General features: G+C 39.7%; 1 long non-coding RNA gene across 3 annotated transcripts; it reads left to right on the forward strand.

The window, feature by feature from the left end:
- The first annotated feature begins 6,922 nt into the window (after window positions 1-6,922).
- On the forward strand, window positions 6,923-12,283 carry LOC143875801 (uncharacterized). 3 transcript variants are annotated; one of them, XR_013250201.1, is made up of 3 exons: window positions 6,923-7,130; window positions 11,507-11,662; window positions 11,742-12,283. It is a non-coding gene; the product is annotated as an uncharacterized LOC143875801 (long non-coding RNA). The 3 variants fall into 3 exon arrangements; XR_013250200.1 differs by lacking the exon at window positions 6,923-7,130 and adding an exon at window positions 11,392-11,419; XR_013250199.1 differs by lacking the exon at window positions 6,923-7,130 and having other exon boundaries at window positions 11,430-11,662.
- The last annotated feature ends 5,120 nt before the right edge of the window (window positions 12,284-17,403 follow it).

Raw genomic sequence — 17,403 nt, forward strand, 5'->3', positions numbered from 1 at the left:
TGTCTACAAGGTAAGATGCAATTCCCTCTCTTTTGCATTTGTCTTCCTTATCAACCTATGGCAATAGGCTTCTTCATGGATGAAACCGATCTCATTGCCAAAATACTATTCTAAGGAGCTTTTAGAAATCATATAAAAAAAGGAAAGAAAAGACAAGGGCTGAGGTGCAGGAAGACATGTGTGAATTCTCTACCAAGCAGGGATAGCTTCAGCAGGAGAGTCTCTCTTGCTCAACAAAGAGGCGGAGGTTCAATCCAGGGATTTGCTAGCATAGAGGGCATTTCACGGATGGCTTGTTGCATGTGAGAGCAGCCACGTCATAAATGAAGACAAAATCTAGTGAAAAGTGAGCTGGTGTGGTTGCTCTCACATGCAACACGGTATCCGCTAAATGCCTTCTGCGATGATGGATGCTAGCAAATCCCTAAAAGTACAAAGAAATTTGTTTTAGCTGGTTTTTAAATAAAACAGAAATCTGTTTAAAGACTATCTCATGTCGAAAGAAGCCGAGCCTAAGGCTCGTGTTTGGCTGCCATAAAAAAAATTTGCTTGTAGTTTTAGTTTATCTAGTGCCGAGACAGGGCCAGGGAGGAGGGCATTTTCCGATCAGCGTCTTATCTAGGAATTGGAGGTATAAATGGGTTATGATTCCAGAAATTGCATTTGATGTGCGAGCCGTCCATCTTCTATGGACATAGTGTTGACTTTTTATGTGAAAAAAGTCTTGTTGTAATTCAAACTTACGATGGGGTGTTTTTAGTCATTTGTGTTTGTCCTTTGTTGGGACTTGCTTTATGCTTTTGGGCTTCGTATTCAAAGTATTTGAGCTTCCCTCCAAAAGGACTAAAGTCATGAAAAAACTTTAGTCCTAGATGGGAAGTGTGAGAGGGTGAGAGTGGCCATATATATACTTTCATTCTCTTAACCTTGTGAATGAGCAAGAGGTTATGGGGATCCTGCGCGCACGGATCGCCCACTTAGGTCCGGTAGGCTTTTGATCTTACCACACACGCGCGCCGCCCGGCGCGGCTCGGCCGGCCCCGCGCGTGGGCGTAAGGCTCTTTCTTTTTATATTATTATTATTTTTTTTTAACGGTTCAAGAGTTTATTTAATTTGTTTTAACTCTTTTTACCGTTTGAGATTCTTTAATCGTGGTTTAGTGACCGTTTGGGAAACGTCTCTCACGCACTAAAAGAGTGCGACGTTTCACCCTAACGTGTCGATTGACTTTCTATAAAATCGGTTTTTAGATAAACATAAATATATCCTTGACAGATTATTCTTCTGCTCTTTCTCTTCTCTGGTTTTCTCTCTGGTTTTCTGCTCAAGGCTTTTGGCAAATATAAGCGAGTTCTTAGGCATCCGGGCTGCGAGAGTGCACACCCTTGGAGTGAGAGTTGTTGCATCCTGGAGGCATACGCCGAGACGCCCATCTACACCGTTGATTCGTCATAGTGGGGGCGAGATTTGCCTTAAGGACAGCGAAGATTCTTCGTGCCTCAACTCGATAAGTAATCTAATGATTTTTCTTTTTGTTTACAGTTTATTATTGCAGAAAATAGTACTGTTGATTTATATCTTCAAGTTGTGAGGTTAATTCGTTATAAGGTATTCTCGAATCCTAAATTACAGATTTGCACATCAATTTTTCTAACACAGCACTCTCGAATATTGCCGCTCTAGTTCTCTTGCAACATAAAGGTCAAATTCACAAGTTCAAATGTTCTCAATTCCTTCTTGTTCTTATTTAGATCCATGTGTATTTTTTCTATAAAAACAAGGGATTAAAGAAATCATCCTTGAATTTTCAAATCAGGATTATTATAATCTACCTTCATCTCTCTTCTTTTGTCAACAAATGCATTGTTTGAGACTAGAAAATTGCATTTTCAACATACCCCCTACATTTAAAGGCTTTCATTCTCTCAAGATCCTTTGTCTTAATCATGTTACCGTCCCCAATGATGAACTTGAATTTCTAATTTCCAACTCCCCGCTGCTTAAGAGTTTGACATTTAGAGCTTTTTCTTGTCATAATTGTCTTAAAATCAATGCTCTAAATCTGATATTTGGACATTCGGGATCAATTTGAAGTTATTTCTTTTGAAAATACCATACTTCTAGCTTCAGCAACTATTTTGTTGATTCCGAATGGTGAGACCGACATGATTACCAATGTTCACCGTTTTCTACCTGGGCTTGAGGAACTTAAGTTTCGAGTGCATAAACCCAGTTTACAAGTAAACAACATAACATTCATGTCTTAATTTGGGATTTAGTTTAAAATACTAATCTTTTCCTTTTTCCGTTTGGCCCTAGTACAATGTACCAAGGAGGCTTCCTAATACATTTGATCATCTGAAGAAACTTTCATTACCCACAAATTTAATAAATCCAACAGAGTTCTTGATTGCTCTTTGCTTTCTAAGAAGCTCACATAATCTGCAAGAACTCGTAATCGGGGTGGGTTTTCTCTAGCATAACCTTTGTTTTCTTTGATATCCTGGTTATCTGAACAATTAATCTGTGTCAATTTACAGTCCTTTGAGGATGAGGCATGACTATCCAGTACTGCATGTACTGCATCTGCCACGAACTATTGGGAAACAAAAGAACACGCAAATTGCAGATTGAATCACCTTAGAAGAATCAATATGATTGTGACCTCCGGCATACAACCTGAATTGGAATTCTTAAAACTGCTGTTGGCAAGTTCTTCATTACTCAAGACACTGACTCTCCATTGTGAAAATTCAAATATTAATGAAGAACAAAGGATTTTCGATGAGTTGATGCGATTTCCAAGAGCTTCATCAAAAGCAGAGATTGTAATGCCAAGACCATGTCTTTGCTAAGAATGTTTATAGTTTATTAGTATTCAATAGAGTAAATGTAATTAATATTGGGTTAAATGGTTTCCATGAATTGTTGCATATGGGTATCGCTCTTTAGCCATGGACAATATATTAGAGGTGTTGCGTTATGTATTTCATCTTTAAAGGTTCTTTGGGAGATTTGAACCAGTCATTTCTTGTTTAGAAGCTCTCATCTCTCACTTTTTTGGAAAAAAAAAAAAAAAAAAATCACCCTTGAAGTGCCAATGGACCCAAAATCAACTGTTGCTCTGCTAAACCAAGGCTCATTTATGCAAAACAGGGCTTTAGAAACTAAAAAGGCAATGATATAGAATCATAATGTCACACTAATTTTCTTAGGCCCTTGTAATGCTCCCTCTGATCAAACAGTTATTTTAGTTACTACCCAAGAAGGCTATTCGACCATTCCAAGAGAGCTTGTTTGCTCTCAATTAATTATATCAGAACCTCCTTTTTTTATATTTGCACACTTCTCTTTCATTCATTCTGTACAAGTAATTATAGTTGTCCTAATTGGATTGATATTTGCACAGAGTTTGGCTATGGAATTGAAATTTTGAAACTATTCAATTAATGTGGCTATTGTTTGGATTTATCCTAATCGAAACGTGGCATGGGTATAGATCAAGGCCATTGGTCATTGAGGCCCCTGCTCGTATTGGATGCTGGGAATCGATTGTGTTCAGAACACTTAGTTATTAGACTCAAAATTGCGTTTAATTTTGAGTTCAATAATCAGTTTTGGACTCAAAATCAGTTCCCAAAATTGTAAACGAACAAGGCGTAAAGTGTGCCAGGTATAATTGACCGGTCTTAAGGATAGGTAAGCTCGATGGTATTTATTGTCTATAAATGAAACATAAAGAGAAATGAGAGGACTGGAAAAAACATGTGTATGATCTAAAGAAGCCAAAAATAATAATTTATTCTAATCAGCATGTTTTTTAGATCTAATTGCCCAATATCAAATCTAATTAGGGCCCATTTGGATACCTCCCATTTTGTATTTGGATTTGGATTTAGGGCTGGCAATTTCACCCGAAAAAGAGGGGATCCGCCCCGCCCCGCCCCGTTTGGGACGGGGATTCCCCGATTTGATAGGGGAAGGGGAAGGGGAATTAAAAAATTCCCCGGTGCGGGGAGGGGAAGGGGAAGGGGATGTAGTTGTCCCCTCCCCTCCCCGCCCCACCCCACCCCGCTCGCCCCGTTAATCATTGCCATTTTTTTTTATATATTTTTAAGTATTTTTTTTTTTAGGAAAACTACTAGAAACTCTGTGAATCGGCTACAAAATTCCCCCAAACATAAACTTAGCTTGTCTTTTCCTTTTAATTAGCTTCTGAGAGCATTTTGGGAACTATAATAACCTTTTGACAGATGTTGAAATAGTAAAGACAAGCTGAGTGTATGCCATTATCAAAAAATCGTAGTGCCAACATCGGTGGCGAAAATAAAATAATAAATTGCATTTTTATTTTGGTTAGGGACTTAGGGTTTCCTTAATTCTTTCCCACGAAAGAAACATTGCTCAGGTTAGGGACACAGTTCACTTTTTGCATTTTGGTGATTCTCAAGCCTCTGAACATTGCTCAGGCATCTATTTGGGTTTATAACGCCTGTTGATGCGACTGCTGCGAAAACACTCAAGAGTCAAGTCAGTACTTCAAGGGATTTTGCTATCTTCTGAAGAGTAAGAAATATATCTCCTTCGTCTACAAGTATGTTAGTTTATAACATTTTTATATATTGAAATTGCATCAAGTTGATTAGGGACACCCATCATCAGTGTATCAATGACTAAAGAGGGGTGATGTTGGAGCGGCGCGGGGCGGGGATTTTGTCCCCGAAGGATGCGGGGAGGAGAAGGGGATTAGATATTCCCTATGGGGAGGGGAGGGGGATTCCCCACCATCCCCGCAGAGGGGAGGGGAAGGGGTAGGGGACCCCAACATCCGGCCCCGACCCGCCCCGTTGCCAGCCCTATTTGGATTTGAGTTCTCAATACAAATTGAATAGATCCGGCAGCTCATGTAGAGGGAGACACAGAGGGAAGGGGGTACTTCCTAGTGGAGGGGAGAGGTTGAGGAGCAAAGAGGGTGAAGGAAACTGCCAGATCTGTGGATTTCCAATTTCTTATTTCCACTGCAAACTTAGAAATCTGATTTTTTTTCACTGTTAGCTGCTGAATTAGAAATCCAAGAATTTGATCCGATCCAAATTACAATGCAAAAAGGGCTACAAATGTGAGAAATCCAAATCAAAATCTTCTCGGCATCCAAACGGGCCCTTAGAGAATTTGTAAATTATAAAGAAAAAAACGCTAATAGCACTCGCACGAGGTGATTGAGACAACAGTCTTGGTCCCATGCAAGAAGGCATTATTCAACATAGTAGGTCTTTGTCCTTGAAGAAGCCTTATTGTGGATGCTTACGTGTGTATGTTCCACTAAATTTTTATAAACTAAAAAATGGAGCTAGAGTTTAAAATTTTAAGGTATTTAATAAGGGAATTGCTAGCGTCCATCACAGAAGGCATTTTGCAGATGGTCTGGTGCAGCTAACAGCAGCCACGTCGTGAATGAAGACAAAATCTGCTGAAAAGTGAGCCTCTGTGGCTGCTGTCAGCTGCAACAAACCATCCGCGAAATGCCTTCTGCGATAGACGCTGGCAAATTCCAATTAATAATTTATAAAAGAATTCATATTTTTATGACTAAATAATGAGGAAGGCTAGATTCACATGTGGCCCGGCAAAAAAGGGAGCAAAGGGCGCCCCTATTGGTCAAATCCCACAAAAGACATTTATTATAGTCATTTCCTGCCATCTTAAATGGGATTTGACTAATAGGGATGCCCTTTAATCCTTTTTTTTCAACTGTGCCTGTGAGTACGGCATATGTAGACCAAGCAAACGGGTGGTACGAGCGGGTTTCACCCACTCCCGTACGGGTCCGGGTGGTACGGGCTGGGTCATAAATGACTCAGAATTTTACGGGTCACAATTTGGTGAACCCAGACCCCACTCGTAACTCGGATGGGCCGAGTGGACCTGCGGGTCACCTTTTTTTTGTTGTTGTTTTTATTCCCACTCTCTATAATAGGATGATCCAAACCGTCCATGTGATGGGGCCATAACGTAAATAGGTTGTGCCTAAAAAATAATTTCCATAGGATAATCCTAGCCCTATGATGTATGGAGGAATTGCATATTATTATTTATGGAAACCTCTATAGATCGGAGGGCTAGGATGATCCTATGAAAATGATTTTTGGGGCAAAACCTATTTACTTTGTGTTCCATCACATGGGCGGTTTAGATGATCCTATGATGTGGTATATACAGTACTTTCTTAAAAATATAGGACTAGAAGGGCTTTCACCATATAAAATCTCGATCATAGAGTTTTTATGAGCACCCGCGGGTCTATCCGTAGGAGTGCAACTTGGGTCGGGCTCAACCCGAACCCGACGGGTTCAACCCAATTTTGGCTCGGGTTGGGTTGGGTTAGAGTTGGGAAAAGCCAACCCAATTTAAATTCAGGTTGGATTAGGGTTGAGGCCTTGGCAACCCGAACGTGAACTCCGTTTTGTAATTTTATCATGATTTTCTCAGTATTATGTTTTTCTTTCTTGCATTTTTCTATTTGGTCGTAGATGACCCGATCCCAATCTGACCCGATTTGGAGGCAGGTTGGGTTAGGGTTGACCATCCTCAACCTGAGCCTTAGATTGGGTTGGGATAGAGTTTAGGGAATGCTATATCGGGTTGGGTTTGGGTTGGCCTCAACCTGATCCAACCCGACCCAAGTTGCATCCTTCTCTATCCGGCCCGGCTCAGTTTCGATGGGACTCGAACAGGCCGGGTCAAATTTCAACATGTCAGTAATTTAGTGACTCGGACCCGTAAATTACGTGCGTGCCTGTGGACCCGCAGGTCCAGGTCACTTTTTGGCAAGTCTAGGCCTCAAGGCCCAACCTATCGTACCGTTCTTTCCAAGTATGCAGATGAATCCCATTAGGAATCCAAATCAAGTACTGTCAATTGGACGGTGCGGATCAATCAAAGGTGGGACCACTATGCCTGAGTGGCAACCCCACATTGTGCTACAATGAGGGTTTGCTTCACTTTGTTTGAACTTTGAAGAATCCCTCCTTAAACCCAAAATCCACACACTAACTCCTATTTCTCGCCATTTCTCTCCGAGGAACCCCACACGCTCGTGCTCGTTTATCTTTCTCAGACTTCTGTCTAGGTATGTCTCTCTTCGATGTTTTTTACTTGGAATTTGATGATATATTTTGTATTATTTTACCCGGTAGTATTTAGGGTTTCTTTGCTTTTGTATTGGATGCTGGATTCAGTTTTTTACCTGGATTAATTTGTTATATTTGGGTTTCTTTTGTAGTCAGTGTACACTCGAAAGATTTTGCATACCCTAACTGGTATAAAATACCTAAATTGGAGAATAAGTGCTCTCCTTGAAACTGAACTTAGTGATATTCCTTACTGATTTTCTGTGTACAAGCTGTTTTAAATAGAAAAACAGATCCTAATCTACTCCTCAACTTTAAAAAAACTGATAAAAAAGGATTGTCTGAAACGAATACTCGTTTATTTAAGAGTGTGGGCAAATGTGCTACTTATAAGTACTTGGGCACTGTTAGGCCCGAAATCTGTTAACAGATATGACAGTGACGTAAGAGCCGGACTGGAGGGCCCGAGGTGCTGGAGTGAAGGAAATAGAGTCTGGGCGAACTGTGTTCTGCACAGAAGCAAACGAGGTCAGAATGACCGACCTGGAGTGTTCTCCGGACAGGCCCTTCGACACTCAAGTCAGTATGAGCCGGAGTGAAGAGGGAGTTTTAAGAGTGGTGGGTGAGAATTCAATACCCTGATTTATGAGCTTTGGAAGCCTTTTTTATAGGGAAAATTTGGGGTAGGTGGGGAGTTAATGCCCCAAGGCAGGTGTCGACCAGCTATAGGTTCAGCTCACCTACTTCGTAGTAATTACCAAACTACCCCTGCTGACGCGGGTTCTGCAGTGGGAAAATTTGGGGTAGGTGGGGAGTTAATGCCCCAAGGCAGGTGTCGACCAGCTATAGGTTCAGGCTTACCTACTTCGTAGTAATTACCAAACTACCCCTGTTGACGCGGGTTCTGCAGTGGGCCCTCCTCTAGCCACGTGTTGGCAGCTGACAGGCTGGTGCGCTTTTACACCCCATCAGGCACCCTCCCCTTAATGGGTTGCTTTTAAGGGTGGGTCCCAGCAGATTCTTTAGTGGAATTGTGTGTTGAAGGTTCTGTAGACCTGAGAAGATCCACAAACCTCTGAGAACCGGGTTGTAGTCCTATGCACTTTCAGCTTGCGGAGATCAAATGATTTTCTTGCATGTTAAATGTTTGTTCAAAGTCCTATGAAAGCCTCAGGATTTACGTAACCCCTTCATATACTAATAGACAAGAAAATTTTCATTCCTTCTATGGCCATGTTCGTTGAGATTGTGACAACCGATTGGTAGCCCCAAACCTATTATCGGACCCAAATTTGCATGTAATTTTGACTAGGATAATAGGTTTTGGGCTCACAATAGGTTGTCACAATCTCAAACGAACAGGCCATATGTTTGTGCTGAGTGCTGACCATCAAAACATACACCTGAATTATACTTCTTACTTTAAGATTGCTGGACGTTTTACCTCTGTTGACTCTCCTTATATGATGTTGACTCAAACCAAGGCAGAGGATAGCCAGTAGTGCTCTATACAGATGTTTGTGGGCTTAGATTTATGGTTCATCATTTCAGCTACTTGCCGAAATAGGGGTGCAACTCAGGTCGGGTTCAACCCGAATTTGGGTTGGGTTGGGTTAAGCTTTTTCGCAAATCGGGTTGGGTTGGGTTGGGAAAAACCAACTCGGATTGGAAATTGGGTTGGGGTGTCGGGCAACCCGACCCGACCCAACCCGAAACCCGAATTGTCTTTGTCAAATACCAAAATATTTTGAATATGCATTGAAAAAAATGGCGCAATCTCTTTTCCCCAAAAGTAGACAATTGTGATGCACTTTTCTAGACAACCATTACTTCTCTTCCCATTTTTAACTTCTCCCAATGCCAAAATAAAGTAGGTTTTCCTCTCTTGCTACACATGTAGAACAATGTAAGAAAGTTTACTTTTTTTAATGACTTTTATATTTATAACCTCTTTTCCAAAAGACATTTACTCATTTAGATCCTAGGGACACCTGTTTTTTACTTCTAATACCGGCTAAGGCAGGTAAGCTAAGTGGGTTTTCGTAAATTACGAAAATATCCTCCCTTTTCCTCTCAATTTTCTCAGATCTCTTCCCCAAATCCATTCCATTCGAAGCTTTGCTCTCTCCCTCTCTGTCTCTCTCATTTGCGACTACCTAACAGAGCTTCATGCGCGATGGCAACCTCGTTGGATGTATAACTTGTGGAATTTTGCATCAGCTGCATCACACATCTTATGGTTTTTCGAATGAAAAATGGGCTTAGATTAGGGTTTTTGTAATGGATAATGGATGTTGACTTTTAGCTATCTTCTTTTCTGATTTTTGGAACTTTTTTTTTTCTTTTGATGTCCATTAGGGTTTACAAATCCAGATAAAATGGAGGAGTAAGGTATAGATTGAAGAAGAAGAAAACGTCTAGAAAGACATAGAGATTTTTGTGTTCAACTGGGAATAGATTTTGGGCGAGAGAAACAGGGACAGAACTAAAAACGTTCTGATTTGGGCAAATGAGGGAGGTAGGAGATGAGGGTATTTTTGTAATTTTCGAAAACCACTTGATAGAGGTAGGAGCGACGGTATTTTTGTAATTTTCAAAAACCACTTGAGTTTCTTCTCCCCTCTAAAATCGGGTTGGGTCGGGTTGAAGAAATTGGAAATCGGGTTGGGTTGGAAAAATGGGTTCCTCGGGTTGGGTCGGGTTGGCCTCAACTCGACCCAATCCGACCCGAGTTGCACCCCTAGTCTGAAATAATGCCTATGCTTGTTGTAAGTGTGGGATCCACCCATTTATGCTCAAATTTGAAGAAAATTATGGTGTTTGGGCTGGCCTAAATCTGAATTCTCCAAGCTGAACTAGACTGCGGTTGTGACCATTATGAATGCCGTTGGTTGGCTGCCAACTATAAAATTGGGAAAGGAATTCAATTTCATTGATTCTCTCGACAGAGTTCAGCCATAACAGAGTACTTAAGATTGATGGTCTAATACACTCAACGGAATTAAAGCTCCTTAGCTACCACTCGCTCTCGTGAACCTCATTTACATCAAATTAGCGTCGGAGCTCCTTCCCGCGTCTCGAAAAAATCACATCCGTGCAATTTACCCTACAGCTCCCAAGTGATTGCTTGGTCTTCGGTGTTCCTGTAAAAAAAAATGCTCACTATGTTTAAAGTCACTGGCTGTTGGATTCCCAAGTGTTTGTTTTGGCTTCTTAAATATGTTCTCAAGTAACAACACTAAGAATAGCCTGTACAAAACTTACTAATGTGTGTTTCACCACATTTGAACTTGAAGCAGCATCTCTACATAGCCATCATCTCTTTCTTCTGGCACCTCTTATTTTCTATATTTTTTTATTTTTGCTTTTGATCCTTTTCGTTTGTTCTTTTTTTATATGACATTGATGAAACTTTTGGGTGGCTGATTTTTGGTTTGTTAGATTTCAGCAGTGAAGAGAACAAATGAATTCTTCCTCCGAAAGAGAAAGGGGGCTAGTTTCTGACATAGATCTGATCAGTAATCTACCTGGGTATATCGTAGAAAAAATCCTTGTGCATTTGCCGATCAAAGATGCCATAAGGACGAGCATCTTATCGAGGAATTGGAGGTCTAAATGGGCTACAATTCCAGCAATTGTATTTACAGAGCAAAGTCGTCCACACGGTGTATCCTTGGAGGACATGACACTTAGATGCGTTAAAATTGCCTATCAAGTTCTCTTGCAACATAGAGGTCCAATTCAAGAGTTCAAGTGTTTTAATTATGTTCCTCCCTGTTCTGATTTTGATACATTACTACTTTTCCTATCGAGACAGGGGATTAAGAAAATCATCCTTGATTTTTCTAAAATGGATCCTTATAAGCTGCCTTCATCTTTGTTCTCTTGTGAGGAAATGTGTTGTTTGAGACTCCATAAGTGCATTTTCAACATACCTCCCGCATTTGAAGGCTTTCGTTGTCTCAAGACCCTTTATCTTGAAGATATTATCTTCTCTAATGATGAACTTGAATTTCTAGTTTCCAACTCCCCGCTTCTTGAGAGTTTGACATTTATAGATAATTTACATTCTAATCATCTTAAAATCAATGCTCCAAATCTACAACATTTGTATGTTGAAGGCCGATTCAGTGCTTTTTCTTTTGAAAACACCCCAGTTCTAGCTACTACAATTGTTTATTTGATTTCGGAAGACGAATTCACTCCAGCTGAGACTCGCAGTTTTACCAAGCTTCTTAGTTGTCTATGTAATGTTACGAAGCTTGATCTAGGCGTTGATTTCCTGAAGGTAAATTGTATTCATGAAATAATTTTGAATTCAGTTACAAACTAAAATACTAATCTTCTCCTTTTTTTAAAAAAAAATTGGTCCTAGGTTTTTGCTCCTGGTGATGTACCACATAGTGTTCCTAATACATTTGATCATCTGAAGGATCTCTGTTTGGACATAAATTTTAAAGACCCAAAGCAGATCTTGACTGCTCTATGCTTGTTAAGAAGCTCACATAATCTACAAGAACTCTGGATCGAGGTGAGATTTTTCAGCATAACATTTGTTTTCTTTGATATCATATTACTCTAGATTACTCTAAATGCTTTTCAATTTCAAGACCCCGAGAGGAGTATCCGGCACTGCACCTATCATGAACTACTGGAAAGCACAAGATCACATGGATTGCAGGTTTAATCACCTCCGAACCGTGGTGATGAGTAAGATGTGTGGTATAAAGCCTGAATTAGAATTCATAGAACTGCTGCTTGTGAATTCGCCGGTGCTTGAGACACTTACTATGAGCGAGAGTCTATTCGGTGGCAACGAGAAGGCAAATATTTTTGAAGAGTTGATGGGATTCCGAAGAGCATCAGCAAAAGCAATGATCATATACAGTGGCTAAAAGCCATTGCAGTGCCCTGTCGTTGATAGCAGCAAGAGTAGATATTTGGCTTTTCATCTAGTGGACCGTGAAAGATTGAACAAAGTGTCAGAGATCACAGTAATTTGAATGATCATTTCCATCTGATCAGGGTATACTTTTACTTACTTCATAATCTTGCGGTAATGAATCGTTCGGGTTGTCTAATCCATGCTCAATATGAGATCAATAGGCATAAATTTCGATATCCTATATCAATAAAGAAGATTTTCCTTTTTTTTTTCACCCCTAGCTCATTACATGTTTGTTACATGCGAAAGTGGAATGATTCAATATAATGCCTACACCATTCTATACAATGTGGCTCTGCAAACCTTCCTTCTGATAACCCTTGCTTTGGTCCATAGTACATACTAACCAAGGCCTGACAGATAGGCGGTTTTGATCAACCAAAAATGGGACCCACTGTGACATAGTGAGCATGCGTCATTCTATTTTCCATTGCAATCTCAATAGTCAGCTGGAATGTCTCTGTCCAAGAAAAGCGTATAATCTCTAGAGGATAAGATGCAATTCCCTCTCTTTTGGATTTCTCTTCCTTACCAACCTATGGCAATAGGCTTCTTCCTGCATGAAACCAATCTCTTTGCCAAAATACAAGTTTTAGGAGATTTAAGGAACCATATGAAAAGGAAAGAAAAGATAATGACTGAAGCGCAGGAAGACATGTTGCATGAATTCTCTACCAAGTAGGGATAGCTTCAGGCTTCAGCAGAGTGCTATGTTATAGAAAGAGGTGGCCCCACTTGTATCTTTGCTTGTTAGGCTCCGTTTCTTTCGAGTGTAAAACAAATTTATGCCCCTTTTTAAGTTGAAAAGTGAGCGTAGAACAATTTCTACGTCCATTTGGTGGGTTGAGTCATTTTTCCATTTTTAAGTGAAAATTAGGCTTAAGAAATTTATTTTAGTTGGGGTGAGCCCCTAGCTCAATTGGTAAGAGGCCCTCTTACCATGAAAAAAATTTAGTTGGGCCTTAGGCTGTGTTTGGCTGCCATGAAAAAAATTTCCCTGTAATTTTAGTTTATCTAGTGATTAGAGGGCCAGGGAGAGTGGGGGGGAGAGACTAAAGAGGGCATTAGTAAGGACAGTGTGGGAAAAAGCTGAAAACCAAGGAAAAGAAAAACGGTAATGAAAATAAATTTACTTTTTTCCTTTTTAGCCGCTTCTTACTCTCTGCTCGATCATGCTAATCAAAGTTTATTTATCTCCTTAGCCGCTTCTTACTCTCTGCTCAGTCATGCTAATCCAAGTTTATTTATCTCCTCCCTTCCTAACCCTTCATTCGATGGAAAAACGATTCATGGTCACCAAACCTGGGTTTAATGCAATAGATTTACCACAGGTGGGCTATTGTTTTCGTCAACCTGGACGATACACTATGTGGGCAATACCTTGAATTCGTCATGGCCCCTAGCCACATTGATAGAATCCTTCTTGGGTCAAAGCATTACCTTTTCAGATGACCTTTATTAATTGCCAGAGATGAATGCGTCCCCCTCTCAAGTTATTTCAATTTTTTCTTTCTCATGAACAGTTTGCATTCTCATCTGCACCCAATTATGTACTCTTAGAAAAAACCATGAGACAAGATGGATACAAAATGCTAGTGTTTAAAAATGTGGATGTGGCGCGGAACATGGCAAAGATAAATCCTTGTCGACTCGGCGCGGACGTGGCCAAAAATGCCGTTGACGCGATTGATGCGGTCATAACTCAGGAGAGTGAAAGGAGTTTTTATTGACTCTGTAGGACATTTTTATTTACTATGTAGGACAAAACACGGAATGCAGGTGCGGTGCAACTCAAAATCAAAATGTAGCCATGGTAAAAGGGAATCAACTCCGGCGAGTTCCTAGTCTAATCAACGAGTTTTGAAACACTGCAAAATGCAATGAATGAATGATGATCAATCCAAAAGGATGAATGGAGAGGAGAGATCTTTCAATGATTTCAATAATCAATTACTTGGGCTACAGTGGCAGAGGGTTTTCTCCTCCCTAACGGGCCTTTCATCATGTGTTTTCCATATCAGTCTATTTAAGAGTGATGCAACATGTGTTTTTCATCATGTGCTTAGTCTATACTATCCCTTATCCAACATCGTTGTAACCCAACATCTAATAACACATTCTATCGTGTAACACTCATTTGATTCGAAAATACGAGTAATGCCGATAACACACTATGGTGTAACTCTCTTTTGATTTCAAAATACGACTGACTCCAGAGGTTGCTAACCCTCTGGTCAGGGATAATTAGAATTCTGTTTGAATGTGTAGTTTTGCTTTTTTATTATTATATAAGTTTCCATTAAAATGAATGGCCACGATTGTTCAAATCAAGCAAAATTTTATAATACTTTCAAGCACACCGATCACGCAAAGTTTTGAGAGGCATTGAGAAGGAAACATAGGAAAAATAACACTCAGAACAACCATTGTCAAAATCTTTCTGTTTCTGGTGCGACTTCTAATGAATTTAAGAACATCTCTCTAACTCTCTTTCTTGAGATGGTATCGACTCTTATCACAAGAGTTCTTTGTAACAAGTAACTTCACCTCAGTTAAACATGACTCAACAAGCTGAAGAAAATCATCAATAATGAAAAGCAAATACCACTTCATTTCATTTAACATTTCTTACATGGATTTGAGGGGCAGCATTGTCAGTCCTAGCTGAATCTGATGTGGAAATTTGTGGCTTTACCATACCAAAGAATACCCAAGGCCTAGTGAATGCTTGGGCTATCGGTAGAGATGGCGATATTTGGCCAAATCCCAATGCTTTCATTCCTGATAGGTTCTTGGACTCTCAAGTGGATTTCAGAGGCCAAGACTTTGAGCTTATCCCATTTGGCTCGGGTCGAAGGATCTGTCCTGGCTTGCCTCTTGCGTATCGGATGGTGCACCAAATGCTAGCTTCTATTCTTCATTCGTTTTCATGGAAACTTCCGGATGGGATGACGCCAGAGGACATGGACATGCAACATAAATTTGGGGTCACAGTACAGAGGGCTGTTCCTCTTCGTGCTATTCCCATTCAAGATTAGTATGTGATGTTGATATTTCTGTTCTTATTCTAGATATTGCCAAGATTTCTATTTTATGTAATCAATGTTGTACTCAAATTAGTGCCAACTAGAAATCAATGGCCCATGTTGTAGTTTCGTAGTTTGTATTTTGGACATGGGAGCTTCTACGTAACATAAATATTGGTGAGTATATAAACAATTTCTCAAATGCAATTTAACTGTTTCTGATTTATCTCTGGTAGATGGAAGAATACATTTCTAAATTTTCATTAGCTCTTGCTTCTTGAAAGTAAAATGCTAGTCAGGCTCATAAGTTTTGAATGAGAGATGAAAAGGGTGTAGATTTCAAGAACTTAAAGAAAAAGAGATAGAAAGGGATAGAAGAAATGAAGAATATGCCAAAGTATAGAAGAGGAACACAAACTGACTCAAACTCTAAGGATAAAGATAAGGATGAAAGTTTGAATTAATTACGTAATCTAACATTTTAAAAAATTCAACGTGGAAAGTTAACTTGGGTGGGACCCAACAAAGGGTGTGAATTTAGCAATCATGGGGTGAATTTATCACGACCCTTTAATAAAATGCCATGAGCTCATCTTGTGACCAACGTTTTAAATTTCGGTTTCGGGCTTAATTTCGGATCCCACGGAAACCGAAATTTCAGCCGAAATCCCGAAATTTGGTAAAGTGGCTCGAGATTTCGTTGTTTGGCGGCCGAAATTAATTTCAAAATTTCGGTTGCAGGACTTGTGAATGTGTGCTTCACCACAATACCTAACCATCATCTCTTGCTGCTGGCACCTCTAATTTTCTTTATTTTTTTATTTTTGATTTTGATCCTTTTTGTTTGTTCTTTTATTATATGACATTTGATGAAACTTTATGGTGGCTGAATTTTGGTTTCTTAGATTTCAGCAGTGGAGAGAACAAATGAATTCTTCCTCCAAAAGAGAAAGAGGGCTAGTTTCTGACAGATCCGATCAGTAATCTACCTGCGTATATCGTAGACAAAATCCTCGTGCATTTGCCGATCAAGGATGCTGTAAGGACGAGCATCTTACCGAGGAATTGGAGGTATAAATGGGCTACAATTCCGGAAATTGTATTTACGAAGCGAAGTCGTCCACATGGAGGACATGCCACTTAGATGCGTTAAAATTGCCTATCAAGTTCTCTTGCAACATAGAGGTCCAATTCAAATGGTGTAACACTCTTGATAACAAAATAAGGGTGACATCTAACATTTCTGTTTTCAATGGGTATGTTTGCCTTTTTTTTATTATTATTTACAACTTTCCATTAAAATGAAGCACTATGATTGCTCAAATCAAGCAAAATTTTAGATTGTGGCATAACAATTTATATTTCTTTCAAGTACACAGATCATACAGAGTTTTGAGAGGCATTGAGAAGGAAACACAAAAAAATTACACTCAGAGCAACCATTGTAAAAATCCTTCTGTTATTGGTGAGACTTCTGATGAATTTAAGATCATCTCTCTCTCTTGAGATGGTATCGACTCTTATCACAATAGTTCTTTGTAACGGGTAACTTGAGTAAAACGTAATTCAGCAAAGCTGAAGAAAATCATCAATGAAAAGCAAATACCCCTTCATTTCATTTAACATTTCCTACATGGATTTGAGGGGCTGTGTTGCCAGTCAAAACAAGAAACAAACAAGAAACATGTGGTGAAAATAGCCCCCAAGAACTCTTCAAAGATCAAATGAACACCTCATTTCGATAAGATTAAACTACGACTATATTTGCAAAAAGCATATCTCCTCTAAAAACTATCATAGAGAGAAATCCAATGGCTTTTTAACCACTGTATATGATCTTTGCTTGTGTTGAAGCTCTTTGGAATCCCATCAACCCTTCGAAAATCCTTGCCTTTTCCCTGAAACTAAATCGACGATCAATGGTTGTGATAGTGTCTCAAGCAGGGGTGAATTCATGAGCAATAGTTTGATAAATTCCAATTCAGGTGTTCCACAGAACATAATAATCATATCTACAACTTAGAGGTGATTCAACATGCAATCCTTGTCTTCTAGTGCTTCCCAGTGGTCGTTCTCAGCAGGTGAAACCGACGAATTCATGTTTACCTTGAATTTGAAATCCATTGAGTTATTTAGTATCAAAGAAAATAGACCTTATGTTTGAAGAACTCAACTCGAGCTTTTGTAGATTATGCGAGCTTCTAAACAAGGAAAGAGAACCCATTTATGCTCAAGTTTGATGAAAATTATGGTGTTCGGGCTGGAGTGATGAAAAAAAGGTGGGTGTTTTCAGTAATTTTC

The sequence above is a fragment of the Tasmannia lanceolata genome, unplaced genomic scaffold, assembly GCF_043159265.1.
Source record: "Tasmannia lanceolata isolate RefF3 unplaced genomic scaffold, GAP_Taslan_0.1 ptg000004l, whole genome shotgun sequence".
Lineage (NCBI taxonomy): Eukaryota > Viridiplantae > Streptophyta > Magnoliopsida > Canellales > Winteraceae > Tasmannia > Tasmannia lanceolata.